This window comes from Corythoichthys intestinalis, chromosome 6, assembly GCF_030265065.1.
Source record: "Corythoichthys intestinalis isolate RoL2023-P3 chromosome 6, ASM3026506v1, whole genome shotgun sequence".
NCBI classification, from domain to species: domain Eukaryota; kingdom Metazoa; phylum Chordata; class Actinopteri; order Syngnathiformes; family Syngnathidae; genus Corythoichthys; species Corythoichthys intestinalis.
Genome location: NC_080400.1, coordinates 25,515,191 through 25,531,542, shown reverse-complemented (window position 1 = coordinate 25,531,542; position 16,352 = coordinate 25,515,191). Strand labels below are relative to the sequence as shown.

The 16,352-nt window shown below is 37.8% G+C and overlaps 1 protein-coding gene across 1 annotated transcript in view; it reads right to left on the bottom strand.

Moving 5' to 3' along the window:
• LOC130917444 (SH2B adapter protein 2) overlaps positions 1 to 11,329 on the bottom strand; it is a 47,771-nt gene extending 36,442 nt beyond the window's left edge. The window contains exon 1 of the mRNA XM_057838846.1: positions 11,103 to 11,329. The gene's annotated coding sequence lies outside the window, so the exon portion shown is untranslated. The remainder of the gene's footprint in view (positions 1 to 11,102) is intronic.
• Between the last annotated feature and the right edge of the window lie 5,023 nt (positions 11,330 to 16,352).

The window sequence follows — 16,352 nt, the reverse complement described above, 5'->3', positions numbered from 1 at the left end:
AAGCCGCGCTGGAATGAATGTGTGTGTGTATGTGGAAACGTTGGAGACATAAAATAAATGCCAGAAGTGATCATGAGGAGTTTGAAATTTCTACATGTCACTCCAAGATTCACAGCTAAGGTAGATAAACAGAAGCATTTAATAAAGCCAAGCATTTTTCTACTACAGTACTTTATTCTTGTTCAAAAATGATTTGGTTGGACAGTTATGTTTAAAACTGATCATAATTAGGACATTTGAAGTGCTTCAAAAACCATTTATTTATATACGTTTTTTAAATCACTTTGGGGGAAAAAGTGAGAAAAAAACATGTTTACATGTATCTCTTTCCTATGCTAAATCTGAATAAATACATTGAGCACAAAAAAGACACACACACAAAAAAAAAAAAAAATGGGGGGGTGCGCTACTTCGCGGTTTTTCACTTATCGCGGCGGGTTCTGGTCCCCATTAACCACGAAAAACGAGGGATCACTGTACACTGTGGTGATAGTGAGTCATCCAAAGTCTTTCCAAACAGCTATTCAAGTCATCTAGAGAAAATTTCTTTAAAAAAAAAAAAAATATATATATATATATATATATATATATATATATTTTTTTTTTTTTTTTTTTTTTTTAATATCGCAATATAATATCGCAATATATCGCAAACCCCCCAAAAACCGCCACAATAGTTTTTTCCAATATCGTTCAGGCCTAATAATAATAATGATTATCCCTTTCCGATCCTCTGAAATTGATGCGATTTCAGATCACACGAGCAGAACGGGACATCTTTTTTTAAAACATCTGGATTTGAAATTTCTCAAGACACTCTGCAACAATTAATTGAATAACATGGAGTCATGTTTCTGCAGTTCTGCGGCTACTATCATTCTATACAACCAATACTAAAACGAAAAACAAGTTAAATTTCCTATACGATTAAATAATTGATTATTCGGTTGAATACTTGATTCTAAAAAAAAATTGAGTTGCAGTCCTATGGGGGTAAAAATCTCAATTTAAATAAATCAGGTAAAATATTTTCTCATATATATTCTTTTACTGGCATTTGATGCGCTTTTCATACAAATACATGCCAGCACGCACATCACATGCCCCCTGCAAGCTGCTTCATGCCAGCAGCACGCCCGCAGTGATCAGCTAATGAGCATGATTGGCCATGTCGTGCGCTCACCCCAGGCGGTTTGGGATGGCCGTGTTTTATAAGATTAGCCTGCACAGCGCGCGCATACGCACAAACAACGCACAAACACAGCTCGCAGTGGGTACAGTACACGGCGGCACGCAACCTCACTATGAATTCATTAAGGATGTTTTCTTATGTAAGATGTAAATAGTGCTGTAGAGTTAGGACATTTCAGGACGAAACAGCTGTCGTGTCACACACAAACACACTCAAACCACTCACACAGTAAAACAATGAATTGCTTGTAACATGATGAGCGGTATTGATCAGATTAGTAACGATTGTGGTAGTATGCGAGCTTGTAGCGTTGGGACAAAAATGATGACAGATGAGAATGTCAAAAACTTCAGATCAGAAGTGACGGAACAAGAAACAGAAGTTGGGGGTTATCAGTAAAAGCATCCCGCCCCACCCTGGTTCCGCTGAACTTTGAACTGACTTCTGATAACCTCTCAGACGCAACTGGCTCAGAGGTTTTGCACTGGGCAGGACAGCAGGAATGAGAAAGTCTCAAAGAACTTTGATCTAAATGTAGATATACTGGTAGATACAAACAGTCAATTTCAGTACAGGGTTGGACTGCACTCCCTAAAGTTGAAGGAAAAATATGAAAGACTAGAAACTAGCCTGTATAAAAGATCTAACATTTCGTAGGGGCAACCACATCGTCATGACAATTTTTCAATTTTAAGGTTAACATGCCTTTTAAAATGTGGCTGGTCTGGATAAAAAGAAATGTTGTGCCGATACCGATGCTAGTTTTGGAAGGTGTCCTGATCCGTTACTAAAATGCTGGCATCAGTATCAATAATGCACCGATGGCATATGTACTGTTCGAGGTTTTGTTTCCTACTGCTAAAATTAACAGAAGTAGAAGAAGTAGCAGTAGAAGAAGAAGCTTTTTTTTAACGGTAAGTGTTGGTACAATACAAGCAATGGCCTATAATGCTTACAGCTTAGTATTTGAAATAAAAATGACGTAATTTTCACGTTTTTGATAGTTTTGTTTCTAAAACATTTCAGATATTTTAATGAAAACTTTTATTCTTTTTGGCTTTTCCCTTCAGGAGTTGCCACAGCCAATCAGTTGTCGCTTCGACTCATTTGATTGGTTAACCAATCGATACATCAATCCAGAAAGATGCAGCATTATGCACCTAGTATTATCAAGCACCTTTACACTGGCTGTAAATGCAAAAGGCTGTCATTGTGTCCCCCCCAAAAGAAAAGAAATGGAATGAGGAGTCAAGTCAACCCAGCTATTTTTGGCCTTCAGAGATTGTATTAATTTATTGGCTACCATTAACAACAATATAAATCCAATCCGTTTTGACTCATGATCATTTGCCGACAGCCCCTCCCTGTTGAAATGGACTGGATGTCTGTAAACATCAAAGTCACTGTCATTGCAGTGCCATTGCCACAACATTGTCACATGCGTGTAACTAATAATATCTCCTCAGCCATCTTTTTTTGTGCTGAAACGATTAGTCGATTAACTTAAGTAATTCGGTTGGAAAAAACATTCGAATGAAATTTTGCCGTTTCACGTATTCCTTTAATTAAAGTGGCGTTGTAATGGTTTGTTTTGAAAGTGTTTGCATTTAGTTTTATTGATTTGGGTGGATACACTGCCCTCTAGTGGCAACAGTAAATATGACAGAAATCATTTCACATGGCTGAATTCATCTGCTCCCTGTTAAGACCAACATAAGTTTTTTTTTGAGCAAATGCATTCATTCGTAATTTAGTTTATAGATATTTTTAGCCGTTTTTTTTTTTTTTTTTTTTCCCCTTGTGGGAATATGTGTTTGAACTATTTGTTAAGAGCATGGTAAAAAAAAAAAAAAAAAGTTAACCTTTTATAGCATTTAAGCTAGCGGACCTTTGCTATGCAAGTTAGCCAATTGTTCTTTTTTTATTACTTAGATCCTCATTTATTTACTTTTTTTAATACAGTTTGAGGCTAACCTCAGGTATTTTAATTTTTTCATGTTCCCCATCCGATTACTCAATTATTCGAACAAACTAGTTCATAGATTAATCGACTACTAAAATAATCAATAGCTGCAGCCCTAATCTGTTTCCATATGGGTACTACATAGTCTGGGTACTACACATGCAATATTTGGACAGTTACACTATAGCATTTTTACACTGTTACATAAATACCTATGCACAAATTGTAATTTGCGCCATCATATCAAGTCAGCCATCTGCCTTCTAGTCTGAGTACTCTATACTGTCATATACGCACTGTACACCGAAAACTGTGTTTTTATTTTAGCATCTTTGATATTTTTTTCCCTCGTCAAAATCTATCATTTCCAAGTGTTCCATGTTATTGTTCCGTATAAATGGCATTGACACGAAAAACGAAAGAACAATGTCAACCTGGAAATTTTCCACTTTAAATACTAGCATCAGGCCATTTTGACATTTACACTAAAATGTGTTTTTCATCTTTTTTCCCCTTGTCCTTGTTCTACATAAATAGCACTGACATTTAAATACGTAGAAGCGCTTGAATAAGCGAGCATTTTCCCAACCTTGAGCTTTTAAAGGGTTTTTTTTCAATCCTTGTTCATGGCACTGTCCTTTATCAACATCGCCGACAAAGAACGGTGATCCAAACCCGGCAAATCTCTGCGACGATATAAGCACCTCACTGCCACACAAGGTGTAGTCATCCATAGGAAAACTCATGTGAAGATGTACGCATTTCCCAGCTGGCGTTGCCTGAGCTCACAGATCTGCAACCAGCCTCCGCCATCACCAAACAATGGGGCCGACGAGCCGAGGCGTCCATATGGCATCCAGCGATAAAAGGATGGAGAACGTGTGGGAGACGCACATTCCATCGCTGACTTCCATTTCCTGTCACTCACCCACCAGGTCTAACTAATTTCACAGATGACCACAGGCATCCAAATACAGTACGAGCGTAACACCTCCCGGCAGTAGACAAGCTTTTCATTTACTGCACTTAACATTAGGAACACCTGCAACATCATAATCTTAAAAAATGCTTAGTATATTAAATGATACTGTCAGACATTTAAAACTATACTCATTATTGTGCTTGTGACTTATTAGTTTAATAAGCTCAATGACTAAACTCTCAGATCAAAACACTCATGTCTCAAATCCTATCTGAATTTTCATGAATGAACATGGTGTTCATGAACTCCATTAACCTGTAAGACACCAGCAGAACAAGTAGTGCAGTCTAAAGTCCTGTACTAAAGTGTCTAAAGAAGTGTACTTTCTAAAAACATAAAGTATACCATCATGACATAGATTGTTATGAACTGAATAGCGAATATATATACTGAATATACTATATATAGTAAGATGCTGGATCACAACTTAATGCTTCGGTGGTTCTGAAAATTTTGACATCAAGTATCACCATAATAATCAAGATTACAGTTGCGTAGTATGTCCAAGTCTTCATCGAAACACTTTAACCCTTTAACACCAAAGCCTATTTTGGCCGAAATTGCATGCATTTGATGTTGCCTTTATATTTCAAAGAAAAAATTGTTTACAATGGCCAAGTTGGGTCCTTTTTTTTCAGGACACCTTGAACTTCATGTCTAAACTGTTGTTTTCTTCACTGACCAATTATAGTCCACATTTTGGACCCAAAAAGACAACAACAAAAATCCCGAAATCTTTTTTCAAAATTTGTAATGTTGATGTGCCATTGACAACCAAACATGCTCGACCAACCGTTTTGAAGATTGATAATATTTATTCAACTTGTTAGGATAAACATTCAATAGAAAAAAATAAGATTGAATAGTTTTATGTTTCACAATTCAACACAAACAGCAGGTATGGTCATAGGCGTTTTTGGCCTTTACACATACTATGGTCAAAACAGGTTATATACTGTACAATATAGTGAGAGAAAAAAAAGTATATATATCATCTAACACAGTGTTTGGAGGATATCTCTTTGTGAAGTTAGGTGTTGTACTCATCACCTTATCAAAAGTATATAGGTACATGCAATCAAGCTTCTCGAACACACATCTACATAAAAATTGAAAAGATTATAGTGAAGAAAAAATATGTAACTTTGGAAAAAAGTATTTTAAGAAATATTCACAAGTAGTTCAGTTCAATTCACAATACAGTACACAATAAAGTTTTTTTTTTTTGCGCACTCAATAAAGCTTCTTCTTGAACAAGTCACGGAGCTGCGTCACACACAACGTCACACAGCCTACTCTTTCGCCGTTTGCGGCTTTGCGCGCTGCTGTCACTTCTACTCGCCGAGACGCCGACTCATCCCAAGAAAACAACGACAAATATGGCTCATCTTCTTCCTTGAGTTAATGAAATAATGCATTAGCTTGCGCTAAATGTAGTTTTAGATTCATTCTGCACGTTTCAAAGTCGCTCTCTCAAACCAACCGGACGTTGCTTGCTTCGCATGCCTCCCTTTCAATAGTTGGCGCCTCGCTCGGAAATTTATTAAAAATGATCACATTCGGTTCGTCCTTCTTGACATCACAACGGCTCTTGGGATATGTAGTCTTTTGTGCTGCTTTCGGTTTTGAAAAAGGACAAGAAATGATGGAAATATGGAGATGGATACATGGTCCATACAGCGTTTTAATGCATATTTATGAGTGCAATAAAACTATAAAACTCAAATGACATTATCTCCCGTTTTTCTTGGCCGATTGACTTCAAATAAAAACTGGTGTGGACATCAACTTCCACAGTTTCAAACGAGACCAACCAGCGGCACGTGGGTGACGTAATTACAGCGTGACGAAGCTTCAAAGACGATAGGCGTAAATGCGTCGCTGCCGACGCGTTCGGTGTTAAAGGGTTAAACATGATTTAAATTAGGGATGTCCCGATCCGATCACGTGATCGGAAATCGGGCCGATCATACCATTTTTCAGAGGATCTGAATCGGGTGAAAAGGATCAGGTTTTTACTAGGGCTGTCAAAATTATCGCGTTAACGGGCGGTAATTAATTTTTTTAAATTAATCACGTTAAAATAGTTGACGCATTTAACGCACATGCCCCGCTCAAACAGATTAAAATGACAGTACAGTGTAATGTCCACTTGTTACTTGTGTTTTTTCGTGTTTTTGTCGCCCTCTGCTGGCGCTTGGGTGCGACTGATTTTATGGGTTTCAGCACCATGTGAATTGTGTAATTATTGACATCAACAATGGCGAGCTACTAGTTTATTTTTTGATTGAAAATTTTACAAATTTTATTTAAATGAAAACATTAAGAGGGATTTTAATATAAAATTTCTATAACTTGTACTAACAATTATTTTTTTAAGAACTACAAGTCTTTCTATCCATGGATCGCTTTAACAGAATGTTAATAATCTAGTCATCTTGTTGATTGTTATAATAAACAAATACAGTACTTATGTACCCTTATGTTGAATGTATATATCCATCTTGTGTCTTATCTTTCCATTCCAACAATAATTTACAGAAAAATATGGCATATTTTATAGATGGTTTGAATTGCGATTAATTATGATTAATTAATTTTTAAGCTGTAATTAACTCGATTAAAAATTTTAATCGTTTGACAGCCCTAGTTTTTATTTGATAAAATATATTTATGTTTTTTTGCTTCATGCTCGTACAGCCTCACACTCTCCCTGTTGTTGCTTTTCGTAGTCACCAGTGCAGCTGGCGTTTGGTACTTAAAGTTAACGATGACTGAAAGGTTTGTAGCTTTGATCTGGCGAATTAAGGCTTGGTAGCTCTACGATCAAAGGCACAAATGTGTTAATAATCATTTAGTCAAACTTCGTTGTCAAAAGTTACTAAAATACAGTGGTAGCTAAACCTACGATCGCTTCGACATATGATCTTTTCGACATCCGACATAAAATTTGATTCGACATTTGTTTCTACATTGGACGACCTGCTCGAAATACGATTTATAACAGCGCCATTGTTTATTTATTTTTCCGCAAGATGGACGTACGGCGGATTTGCTTGTGAGAGAAATCAACTTGTGTTCGAAAAAGGTTAGTGCAGGTGATGAAAAAAGGAAAAAGGTGACGCTTACCAGTGAAATGAAGATATAAATGATGGAAAAATATGAGCGTGGTGTGTGCATCCGTGAACTGCCTCAACAATACGGCCGTAGAATGTCTACGATCTCAACAGTCCTCCTCTGATCTCCGTTCGCCAGTCTTTATAAGTTAAGGTGACAAATTATTATTGTAACATCGCTAAAGAAACCGCCAGCTTCGTCAGGTTTTTATTCATTTATTTCAGAACTTGTGCAACACAACACGCCATGAAAAGTGAAAGTAAAAAAAAAAAAAAAAGCAACTCTCTCACTCTGTCACGTCAGCCATGCACGCAAAACACACCTGCCACATTAGAACCCGATTCGTTACATTATTACAGGAATTATTATTATTCCTATTATCATATTATTCCGATGTTTATTTACAATGTATTTGTTTTGCAATGTGTAATTGCCATTTGTAATGGTACTAGCAGTATTTATTACGGATTTAATGTAGGTTTTCGGGCTGTGGAACGAATTATAATGTATTCTGATGGTAAAATCCTGCTCGACATACAACCATTTCGACTTACAAATCAAGGTCCTGGAACGAATTAACTTCGTATGTGGAGGTATCATTGTATATGTTTTAAACTCTGCAACACTCATGGAAAAAACGGAAAAAGAAGTACTGTAAAAAGAACAGTACTGTAACGTGTTGTAACTTTTGTTCAAATAATTATTGAAAAAAAAAAAAAAAAAAAAACTTTCGGTATCGTATCGAGAATCCGTATTGGCAGAGCCTCAAAATCAGGTGACTCTGACACGGGTGCAAATATATGTGATCCGGACGTCCCTGATTTAAATATTCCTGCATATGTACATCATCAGTTACTCTCAGAAAGTGACAAAACACACATCCCTAATTTAAATATTCCTGTATATCATCAGTTACTCTCAGAAAGTGACAAAAACTCTTAAATCCACAGGAATGTGACATAAAAGTAAACTAAGTACTTGCAAATTTGCTCTAAAACCTCCTAATAGTAATTTCAAACTTTTGAATCGACTAAAATACTCCCCAAAAGTAAACTACATATTACTAGATGTACTATATACTCCCAATATTCTGAAAGTACTTTTAAAATTTCCTGAAATTCTCAGTAAAAAAAAGTCTCAATAGAAATAGTACTTCAGTTGAGACGTTTCAAAATAAATAACTATCAATATGTTGTGTATTTTATAATTTCAACTAAAACCTAAGAAAAGATAAAACACCAGCTGAGGTGGTGGAACTGCAACCATATTAGTTGACCTGTGGCGCAGTTGTCGCAGAGATCTACGAACTATGCCTAGCAACAAGTGGCCAGAACTATAAACTTGAACATTTAAATAAAACAAAAAAAAGTATAACAATGAAAATATTGGGATTTGAAGCGATCTTATTGTAACCCGTGGAGGAACTCTGGTGAAGCCTAACAACATTTACCTAGCGACATTTAACTGGAATAAGAATCAGAACCTTTGAGCTTGGCAGATCAGATTGCATTTCAGTTTAAAAATGAAAATCTACATTTCTGTTGTTCTTTTTTCTCATTTGAATGACAAAAGATGAGTCTCTAGTCTATTGCAATGGGCTTTCTTTCTGGCTCACCGATGTTATTGGGCTTATTGAAAGACACCCGATAGAAAGTCAATAGCAAACCCAGCAGAAGCAGCAGAGGCCCGGCTGGCGCAGCCCTGCTCTTGTGCCAACAGTGGACTTCATGAATGGAGGCTGCTGCTGTTGAATGGCTCACACATGCAAGCAGCAGATGAATGGCAGTCTTTGGAAACAACACCACGCAGACGCCCACCCGGAGACCACCAGCAGCAGCCAGGCAGAAGGGTCTGAGCTCCTCTTAAAATACTGATAAACGGATTATAAGAAGACCCCCACCCCTCCCCAGGGGCGGACTGGGACTAAAAAGCAGCCCTGGACTTTGACTCAGCCCAGCCCACAAGATACGCTATACGAAGGGAAACAGACCCCGTAGAGGTGTCCGGGGGCATACCGCCAAACCCTCGGGGAGAATTTTTTTTTTTTTTTTACATTTTATTGTAAAATGCATCAATTTCTTGCACTTTAAGAGAAAATGAAGAAAATATGTCTAGACTGTCACTGTCTGACTTGGGGCGCTCAAAGTACTGCAAGGCTGAACTGGAGTTGGGTTCATTTTCTGTACTAGCTCTATGATAGACCTGAATAAACAAATGAAAATGTATTCTTCAAAGCAAGTTTTATGTATTCGGGCAAATTCCACATTCTGAAACTGTCAATGATTATGATGATGATGACAATACATTCATTCATTCATTCATTCATTCATGTATCCAATTGATTATAATATATCTCTATATATCTCTGTCTATAAAACGATTTCATTGTTTATGCCATAATTCAGTGGTCTCCAAACTATTCCACATAGAGCCGCAGCGGGCACAGGATTTCATTCCAACAAAACAAGACAACACCTCTGCACCAATCTGGTGTCTTACAAGTGTAATCAGTTGATTGCAGTCAGGTGCTGCTTGTTTTAGCAGAAACTTCATTGGTTAAACTGTCGGTACTCGATCGATTGAAAGAAAAACCAGGCCCCGCAGTGGCCCTTGAGGACCGGTTTGGACTTTGGAGACCCCTGCCATAATTAATCTTGCCATACAAATAATACATTTCAATGAAAATACAAAAAAACATTTCAAGACAAATCCTGTATACATAACCTTCATTGGAAAGTATTAACCAGAAAACAAAACGATATATAAATGATTAAAAATATATATCAATTTAACTACCTAAACTTTAAAGTAAAACCATTCATTTTATTAATATTTTGTTATATTTCTTCTGAATTAATATTGCTGCTGCGTGTGCATACGTTGTTTTACAGCTATAATATTTTTTCTTAGGAGAGTGATAGTAGGACTAGCATATTATAACTTGACACGATTGCAAACGGGTACATCGACTAGCTGGCACTAACCCTTTAATTGTCATTTATTTCATTTAAAATGTACCTACCTTGTGGATAACAATTGCCAGTATACCGAGCAAGTGACCCTCTTCATCCCTTTTTACTTGCTCTGCGCTTGTCTGGGGAACTTCCCTCTCGAACTTCCACCAGCTTATCATTACCTCCTCCCTCTATTTTTCTCCCTCCCTGCACGGGCTGCACGTCAAAGCGGCTGCCCCCTCTCACCATCGCCGGGGCTGGGCTGCTGTTACCCAACATGGCCGTTGCAGCCAGACTGCTGCTTGCGAAAATATTTGTCAATTTATGACATTTTAATGCTTTGCTCTCCAGTTTCTTTAATTTTTTTCTTCCTAACCTTCTCCGCGCCACCCTTCTCTTTTCTTTTTTTGCCACCACCATCCATATTGGGCATTAACGCTCGTCGCCATTTTGCTTCCACAAGGAACCAATGAAGGCAACTTTGTGCTTCTTTCGTTCTTCTATCGGACTGGCGATGAACAGCCAGGCGCATTGCTGCCACCTGTCGGATTGGATGCAAACTGTAGATAATCAGAGGCTAGGGGGGACAAAAACAGTGATCTATAATGAATGGCGGCCGCCGGCCGTCCAGGGCACCGGCCGTTCTGTGATCCTCCAGAACCCACAGATTACCAGTCCGCCCCTGCCCCTCCCTCGGTCCTCCCCTTATGCTTAATCTTCACCTCCAAAAGTGACTGAAGCGCCCCTCCAAAATGTCCGAAATGTCGCACACCAGAATAAACCCCTTTTCTTTCTCTTCCTCCTCAACATGGAATCGCTTTTTTCCACGCACATCACACATGACACCATGAAAGAACAGATGGATGCTGACACATTAAAGCGGGGCTCATTCACCTCAGTGTAGGGCTGGTGTCATGACGACGACGGCTGGCGGACCAGATACTGCCTCGTGAGGTCCTCTTGCACCGGCTCGAAAGTCCACCACCTCACACTTGGACGCCCGATGTCCTTCCACTCCGCACGGATACGCCTTCTTCACGGCCCGGTTAGCTCGACGTTCATCCCCGCGAACTACGCAGTGTGAGCCTGCCTGGCTGTGAGTGGCTTATCCCGACCCGAATGTCGATGCCTGCCCGACAAGCTAGCGGGAGGAAGATGATAACATACTTCCGGTTAGGCTCTTCCAGTATATAACCTTCAAACACGTAAAATTAGCTGAATTCGAAAGGTTTTGGGATACCAAAGACAAACATTTTAAGAATGAAGGTCAATGTGTTATGCTGGTTTCAAAAATGAACACTAACTGCTTGACAAGTGGTCTTTGTTTGATTACGATGACCTCACATGTGTCCCCATAATTAACTTTGAAATCCCATCAACTGGGGTTTAGCGGAGTTTGACGAAAATATATTTTACAAACAACCCCAAGTGCATGTGAATTTTAAATATGAAATGCAATGTAAACCATAAAAATTAACCGCTTATTGGGCAACTGACAATTTTTGGTCATTAAAAATAATAAATAAATTTATTTATTTATTTATTTATTTATTAATTAATAAAATAACCCCATAAAGACCTGGCGTCCACATATGTGACGTCCTCATATGTCTATTATAACTATATACTGTTACTATTAACCATTATTAATATATATATTTTATCAATAAATAACAATTATTCATAGAATGTGTATAAAACAAAATAACATTCAAATTAGTAATACTGTAATTTTCGGGCGAAAGACCCCAACTTTTTTCCTTCATTTTGAATCCTGCGGTTTTTAGTCCTTTTTTTATTTTATTTTATTAAACCTGTCCTGTTCAGCTTTTTGACACGGAGAATGGAAGTCTAAGTTTTAACAGTTTTAATGTTTCACATTGAGAGTATGACATACTCCCAGAGGTGACAGTGAAAGTGGGCCAGAACTGTCAGGAACGCAGTTCCGGTATAAGATACAGGGCCAGAACGCAGTTCCAGTATAAGATTCAGGGTCAGAATGCTGTTCCGGTACACGGTTCTTTGATTCCCAAAATATGACGGCAACTGTCAAAACGCTATGTTAAAAAAAAAAATGCTAAGCTGCCACACATACATTTCATCTCCAAGAAGAAAACAATCTACCAACATCAGATTTATATACACATGTGTTAAAAACAAGCATAATAAAGTGTTTGTGTAGCGTAATCCGTTTCCACCAATATTTATTATTTATTTTATTCCACGAACGGCATGGAGGTTTCCCCAGCTGCTGCAGTTTTCGAAGTCTGACGATGATGAGTCATGTCAATGTGCGAATACACGCAGCAAAGCAAAACGCCTGGACTCATTTATCCGTTCAATTGGCTGTCATACTGACATGTGATCAGCAGAGATAGTTAGCTCTGATTGGTTCAAATGTCCATGTCTTCTGGAGCAGCAAAAAAAAAGGTTGAATTGATGCGACAAAAAAGGGCAATGCAACATAAAATAGATCAAATCTTTAAGAGCAACGAAAGACATGAGGAGGCTTACTTATCATATTCAGTTTTATTTGCTCTGATGGGGAGGTTCAGAACATCTGAGCTGTCAATGTGCACTTTGGACTTAAATTTGTTCATTTATGTTAGGCTATTTATTCATTTCCTTATGATTTAAAAAAGTCAATGTTTGCGCGATCTTCAAAATATATTCCATTTCACTCTGCATAATATGTCATTTGTACTTACTTTTCTGAATGTATGTTGCTCATATCTTATTATAAATATATAATATATAATATTATAAATAGGACTAGTAGTATCACATGCAGCAATTGACGTTGCTATGCGCTTGTGTTTAACTATGCCTTTGCTCATTACTGTACCAACAACTTGCCTCACCTTTAACCAAGGGCGTAAGGTTTGCATAGGGACGGAAGGGACATAACACTATGAACTTTTCAGGATGCTGAAATTGTCCCCACCAACTTTTAAGCAACCTTATTTTCATTATATAATGAGTTCAGTTAAATAGGTAATTTAGATTGTCTTCACATACTGTATGTTGTAAGGATAGAATTGACCCTATCATCATTACAGGAATTATTTTCATTATGTTCAGACTTACATTTCCCCCTTTTCACTTGCTCCATTTGCTTATATTTCCCCCTTTTCACTTGTTCCACCCTGCCCTTCCCCCCCTCAAACGCACATTTAATTGGCTGATAACTTGGCCCCCTTCCCACATATAACACACACGCACAACCCCGACAGAATTATGTCATGCCGCCTCCGACGCCCCCTTTGAAGAGGAGGGATATTAAAAGTTTTTTTCCCGCCAGCAACAGCAACTCTAAGTAATGTAAAAAGACGTCAATGTTGTGGAGGTGGGGAACACACCACTAATTTTGCTATTGAAAGTCCGACCTGCATCAAAGTTAGCGTAACATTAAACTGTGTAAACTTGCTAACCTGCAATACTTGGGTAGGAGGCTACTTAGAGAGAAGTGTCCTCCTGTATGTGTTTTCGATTGTTAACGTTAATTAAACTGTGAGAAATGTAAGGAACTCTGCAGGAAACTATAGAACCCAAAAAACGCTAGCAAAACGCTGCTTAGAGAGAGAGGTCTCAAGTCTGTGTTTGCCAGTCAATTTTCAATTGTGTTTTATTTATGTGGTCTGAAAGCAGCCCAAAGGAGCTTTCATTTTTTTGTTGAGTTTGGCTGTGCTTATTGACAAAAGCAGTAGTGTTTTAACAGAAGGAAAGTTCAATTTTTATTTATTTTTGTTATCAGCTGTCAAATACGCTTTTTTTCCCCAGTTACATTTATTTACTTGGACAAACAATGTTGAGTAGTCTTACAGATTTTTTTTTTTTTTTTTTTTGCATTCGGGGATAGTTAAGAGATTAAGTTGTATTTATTGTGTACTGTAGATTAATGTAATTTAGGTTATGTTCAAATTTTGCAATTTAAATTTGCTAATAAAATCCAGACATTTAATCTGGAAGTTTTCAAAATGTTTCTTTAGTAGTTTTTGGGAAAAAAAGGTTGGAACCCAAGGGTGTATCACCTGAACCAACACACATGAAAATTAGGATAAGGCAAGGCAAGGCAAGGCAAATTTATTTATATAGCACAATTCAACACGAGGCAATTCAAAGTGCTTTACATCACATGAAGATCGTAAAAACCAAGACAAAAGATCGCACTTAATCACAGAATAAAAATAAATAAATACAAATAAAACAAAAATAAAAAATAAAACAAAAACTACTACTCCTAATAATAATTGAAATCAGCAATGGAGATAAGCACAAGAGGAATAGAAAGCAGGAAGATTGAAATATATAGACAGTTATGGATATGCAGTGCTAAACAAAAGCGTTTTTAGCCCTGATTTAAAAGAGCTAACAGTTTGAGCATACTTCAGAGGTTCGGGTAACTTGTTCCAGAGGTGAGGAGCATAATAACTAAATGCTGCCTCACCCTGCTTGGTTCTTGTTCTTGGAACATGCAGAAGACCGGTTCCAGACGACCTTAGGGGTCTGGATGTCTCATAGGAATCTAACAAGTCAAGCATGTATTTTGGTCCAAGGCCATTAAGTGTTTTGTAGACGAGCAGTAGTATTTTATAGTCTATCCTTTGACTCACTGGAAGCCAGTGTAGCGATTTCAAAACCGGTGTAATGTGGTCTAGCTTCCTTGTATTTGTGAGGACTCTGGCTGAAGCATTCTGTAGTAGCTGCAGCTTCCTGACTGATTTTTTATCAAGACCTGTAAATATACCGTTGCAATAGTCCAATCTGCTGAAAATGAATGCATGCATAAGTTTTTCCATGTCTTGTTGTGTCAGAAGCCCCTTAATTCTGGTTATATTTTTTAGGTGGTAATAAGGTTAAGTAATATAACATGTAGGTGGTAATATAGGATAAGTCGATATAGATTTATTGTGCATTGATCATTTAGCCTATCAATTAATTAAGGTTCATATTCTTGAAAAATGTATCCCTGACCCCCATTCACCCAATCTGTTAGGTCTTTTAATGTCCCGTCCCCAGCAAAAAGTGTACATGCAGGTTATGCTATTATATTGTCCCCACCAATGTTGAGATCAAACCTACGCCCTTTTCTTTAACCTAAATTTTTTTATTTTTTAACTCTTTCACTACCTGAGCATTTTGGTTTTTGCAAACTCACAGAATCTTTGTCTTTTATAAATGGACAAATGTTGCCGTGAACATGGTTACATTCTTACAAAATTCAGATTGGAAAAGTACTACATCGTTCTTTGTCATATTTTCAGCAATTATCCTCAAACGTGTACTACTGTACTGTAATGTAGGTTGCATTTAGAAACAAATTTATGCAATTACTTTAAAAAATTGTTTGTGCTGTCTGAGTAAGTGAGTGAGTGACCACATGGCTTGTTGATGTTTACCACTTAGTAGCTAGCTGGCTTGCTGAATACACACCGTCCTTTCCACTAATCCCCTTTGAGAGGATTGACTGTGGGCCTTTCACAATGGGGGCCAAGGGCCACGCCACCATGGCCTGGTCAAGCAGAAGACAGGTGCTGCTTTTGGTGAACCCGTTACTTCCTAATCCCAACAGTTTTTTTTAGCTTCACAACCTGCTTTGGAACCATACAAAGATGCTGTTCTCCAGCTCTATATAGGAAGATCTTAGTTGACTTCACCATACGGGTAGTTGGTTGGTTGGCAAGTACACGAACACGATGGCGGGCAGTGAAGAAGTGACAATAATTAGTGAGTAAAATCTCTGATATAATAAACACTTGAAGGTCTGAAGACTGGAGGAGGTCTAGAGAAAAGCTTAGAAGATGTACTGGTACCAAAATCGTAGTAATTGAAATCTGATCTGGGATGACGAAAAGTTGGTCTGACTCAGCTGTTTCCGCCACAAATCTGTTCATTCATTCCTATTTGACCCTCGTGGTATTAGTATTGTTGTTACTAAGCCAGTGGTTATAGCTCCGGTGGACCTACGAGTTTTGGGCTTTCACCGAAATTCACAACTTTCTCTTAAAATACTCACCAGATGCTTGCTACATTCCGAATACAAGTTACATGAACAGCATGGTTAATATTTTCTTTTTACCTATGTTAGATCACTTTTGTGAATTTAAAAGGAAAATTGGTTATAGACAATTTTCATGAGCGAAA